Genomic DNA, 5010 nt, shown 5'->3' on the forward strand with positions numbered 1-5010 from the left:
TGGATCGAAATGTTTTCATTTATTTGAGCTTAATTTTGATTTGGCTCTCTTTTTTTTCTTTGTCTTTCACTCTTTCGTTTACTTTTTTTTAACATACTAATTCATGTAATCCCTTCATTTTTTTTTGCACACAAAGCCACCATAATATTTCTACCTATCCCTCAATGTCTATGGCATGATGTCCATTACATAGTGCATTTAGAGAACATGATAGAGAAGGATTGAGTACCAGACTCATTTAGGCTTGAGGCTTTAATATCAAGGCTTACAAGAAAATGATACTCGAGGCTCAAAGATATAGGAACTAGGGGTACATAGCAATAGGTAAGCTTTTAGGCTCTAGGCTATATAAAACAATGCCTAAGGTGTCTCTTGAATTAATCACCTAACACTAGTTCCTTTTAAGCATACATCTACTTAAACGAACAATTAGCAATTCACATTATTTATCTACAAGGATCTGTATATTTTACTCATCCTATGGTATACTTTATACATTTTCATTTCGGTTATTGCCTCTAGTCTATTATACACATTAACTAATTGAACTAATTAATCTACAATCAAGAATAATAAATTATTTGGTATCATTCAAAATTTACAAGTTTGGCAATTCCATGTACTTATTTGATATATACTATTAGTAACTTATCACCTAATTATAGTCCAAGCACCATGCAATTACACAAAATAAAAAATAAAATATATTTTTAGGATTTTTGAAAAATTTAAAACAAAAACGAAAAATATTTTTGGATATTTTTTTATTTTTTTTGAAAACGAAAAAAAAGTTAAAATAAACACGCTAACAAACATAAAGGCATGAAAAATAAAACACATAATATTATGTGCACCCCCACACTTAGACTACACATTGTCACCAATGTGTCCCCAAGAAAAGATAGGAGGTTACCAAACTTCCTTTGAATGGAGCATCAGACTAGCTCGGGGGTCCACCTCCTCGTTGAAGCTCAAAATGTTGTGTAGTCTTTCAGGCTAATTTGCTACACACAATATAAACAAACAAAGAAAAGCAAAAACAACCAAACATACTACTAAAAATAAAAATAACAAGAAACAAATCCAAAAGTGTTTAATAGTTTACATAACATATATATATAATATGATAATAAATGCAAAAACATCTAACTAATCGAAGTCACCCTTGGGACTTTCGGTTGATCCCACAATTTCTTTGCCTTTGCCCCTCTCGGTCGGCCTTGTAAAAGACATCACAGGTTAGTTACTTTGCTCACGGATGATGGGTCCCCCCGCGGGTTGCTGTGTAGAAGCGAAAGCTCCCTCGAAGTAGTCGCGATAGGATTCAAAATCATCATCCTTCATTGCCTCGTCATCCTCCTCTTATTTGATTTCCTATTCTTGTTCCTCCCACACTGTATTGCCCTTTGATGAATCGTATTATCGTTTGGGCCATTGTAAGCTCTGCGCCCCCTGACTTGTCACAAAAGTGTCCATGAATAGTTTCATGGACTCCATTAGTATCATATTATAGCACACATATTTTCCCAACCTACTTTCCGACTGCGTAGGCTCATCATTTGTCTTCTTTTTGGCGCTTCTCTTTTTCACCACTTGAGGTACTTCCATTTTCTGTTTGCGTCGCTGATTCTATTCTTGTATTTGCTTTCTGTGCAATTCTTGGAACTGGTGGAGCAGGGTATCTCCAATAATACTTATAGTCAAATGATGAAATTGTTTAGTGGTTCCCATCACCACTACAGCTCGACGACATAAGGTAGTGATCAAATGAGGAAAGTAATTTTCAACTTTTATGCCCAATATGCACTTTTTGATCTCCTTGTTGATCCACCTCCTAAGGCTAACTCTCTTTTGCTGCAAAATACAGTATAGCAAAGTAGCTTGAAAGACATTAATGGTATTGTGTTAAGTAGTGGTGCGATACAAGTACATATAAATTGCATCCACATCTTAGCGATGAGAAACGTGATAGATTGTTTAAAAGATAGGGGGTAATTATTATACCCCATTCTCCCATTCACCCCTACCCTCTGTTGAAAATGTTAAAACATTGTCCATATCAAAATTAGTAACTTTCTTGAGGTCCAAGGTGGACAAATAATCATTGTCACACCTCATATTTTTATTTATTATTTCGTCAAATTATGAAGTAAAGAAGTAAGTAGTTAAGTGGTTAAGAGCCTAATTTAATTCCTAGAGAACCTAGGTTTAATTCCCATCATCCACATATTTTTTTCTAAATTTTTTTGCATCAAAATAGATGGTCAAACCCCTTTAACCATCCACACCACTTGCTTTATAGGCAAAGAATTTCGTTTCGTTTCTTTTTAGTCAACTTACCTTACAAAACCCCCTTTTCGCTCCCATGATCCATTTTTTGTGTCTTTGTCCCACCTATTGCCTTTTTATCTCCCTTACTATACCTTGGCCGGTCGTGCACCTAGACACCCCTAAATTTTCATTTTTTAATTTTATTCTCCTCATCTCATCTTTTTCTCTTTTCTCCTCCTCTTTCCACCACCTATTTTTCTATATTTTGCCACCATAATACCCCTGTTGACCACCTTTTTTCATCAAATCACCACCACAACATCACTTAAACTTCCCTTCCCTTCCACACCTCTTCTTCTCTCACCACCGTCATACTGTCGCCGTACCTCCACCTCCGTAAACCATCATTCTTACTGATTTTTATCCTCTACTCATTTCTTCTCTTAAAATAAAACTTCTAAACCTCCTCTCTTATTTTTCAAAAACCATATACGATTCTAATACCTATTCATTTTATTTTTGAATGATGATTTCATTAGATAATCTTCCATTGTAAACGAAATACTGTGGGATTAGGGATTTACCTTTTCCTTGGGATTTTTCGTAAGTGATCCTTAAACTTCGATGATAATCTTTTCTTCTCCACTTATTAAAGTCGAATCTAATGATGTTTCTATACACTAGTGAAGCGTTCTTCTTCGTACGCTCAGATTCGTATTCTTGCCTTAGGAGAAAGTATTGTCGTTTGGAAGATAGATAAGTAAGTCTCCTGAATTGAATTTTGTAATGAAACTTCAACGGATTGTTTTAGATTTTTAACTTATTATTAATTTATTAATAAAAGGATTGAAGACCAGATTTCTTCCCTTAGAGTTGGAAACATAGTTGATATCATTGGAATTTGCAAAATCAGGTGTGGGGATTTATCTTATTAAAATATATGAAATTGTTGTTAATAGTAAAAATGTGAAATATTAAATATTTGTTTAAGAAAACTCTGAAATGTGAAAATGGGCAAATACACTAAGTATTCAAATGGATTGATAAAATTCGTTAAAAAAGAGGATTCCAAGTAAGTGATTCTGAACTTTCAGATTTGTGAGAACATGAATGTGATTGTGTGATTTTCTGATAAATGTAATATTATATGATTTCCTGACACTCATGTAATGTGACATATGGAATTATTTGATATGCATGAAAATGAACATGCCACTGTTTCTATTGTTATTCTTATTTGTATGTTAAGCATGCCACTGTGTTAAATCGTAATGGGATTTGATTCGCATGGAAAGCTTGCCCACTTAAAATACTATTTTGTTTGTCATATCACTTGCATGAGCTTGAGATATGATTGTACGGAGGATGATTTTGGTAGTTTAATAATCTGTACATTCTGGTGATTTAACCATGTTATCTGGCAGTATATCTACAAATCTTGTGGCTTGACTACAATATTCTGATTTGGCAGTTTAATTATATTTTGATAAGTCATCGTTGTCGGGCAACCCAGGATGACTTCATTGGTGCGTTATTGGATGGACGAGTTCTGGGGAACGTATTATGGTGTGTAGCGGAGATAGGTAAGGAATGTTTTTCTGAAAATCTACACTATTTCTGAAAAAGTGGGGCATCGACATCAATGATATGCATTTTGATAAATGTAATTCGGTGATTGTATATTTATGTATATGTGATCTGTATACTGCTGAGATTCTGTCATAATTTCTATTATTATGCAAGTTGACCCACACTGGGATTTTAAAGCTTACCTTATAAGTTCATGATTTTTTAGATAATAATCGAGGTTAGAACATGGGCTCAGCTTATAGAGGTGCTCTAGGATAACTATTTGAATAAATCGATAAACTATATGTTTCGGTATTTTAGGGTTGTATGTTTATTTTTTGTGGATTGTGGCATGGGACACTATTTTTTATTTTTGGATGTTTTGCATGATTTGGTCTTTAAAACTAAATTTTAAGACGATTTATAAATATGGAAAGAAAAAACTAGATTTTTCAACCTAATGACAAACTCAACTCAATGATTGTTATTTCAAACTCAAGACTTCAATTTTTGGAACTCAACACTATCTGATCATTTAATTGAGATTTTACAAGAGATGTCAGATTTATGATTTCAAATCGACAAGTGAGATTTAATTATTTTTTGCTGCGACATTTTCTTTGAAATATGATGTTTTCTATAAACATTCAAAACTTGAGTTTTTTAAAAAAAATAATTGATTTTTTTTTTACAATTTCTTTCCAAAAGGAAATTTATAAGCACTACTTGGCTTTTCTTACACAAATCAAAATGACGATTTTAAATAATGATGATTATCAAGAGAAAATAGTTAGATGATTTTGTGTGCCATCATCATTGCCAATGTGATCTTTGAGATTTGGCCATAATGTCTAGGCCGAGTATAGGGGGTTATAGTCACTAACATTATATGGCACACCATAATACTCACTAATTTCTTAAGGGGAGATATCGAATTTCTTGTGCCGAACATACACCTTGTTCTTTTTAGAAAATTTTAAATTGGAATAAAACTCCAAAACTGCTTAGATTATCGCATGTGTTGTTGGTACTATATCAAGGTTCATCCATCAATGAAAATGAACCAAATCCCAAACATTCTTGCAGCCTAAGGCTGAAGAGTCGAAGCCTATTTCAAGGATAAAATTCCTTCATTGAATGTTTCAGAAATAGGCTTTGGCCTCTTTCGAT

General features: G+C 33.3%; 1 long non-coding RNA gene across 1 annotated transcript; it reads left to right on the forward strand.

The window, feature by feature from the left end:
- Nucleotides 1-2409: 2409 nt before the first annotated feature.
- Nucleotides 2410-4120, forward strand: LOC121222516 (uncharacterized). Its single transcript, XR_005919838.1, has 3 exons — nt 2410-2874; nt 2956-3031; nt 3743-4120. It is a non-coding gene; the product is annotated as an uncharacterized lncRNA (long non-coding RNA).
- Nucleotides 4121-5010: the final 890 nt, after the last annotated feature.

The sequence above is a fragment of the Gossypium hirsutum genome, chromosome D10 (genome assembly GCF_007990345.1).
Source record: "Gossypium hirsutum isolate 1008001.06 chromosome D10, Gossypium_hirsutum_v2.1, whole genome shotgun sequence".
In the NCBI taxonomy this organism is placed as follows: domain Eukaryota; kingdom Viridiplantae; phylum Streptophyta; class Magnoliopsida; order Malvales; family Malvaceae; genus Gossypium; species Gossypium hirsutum.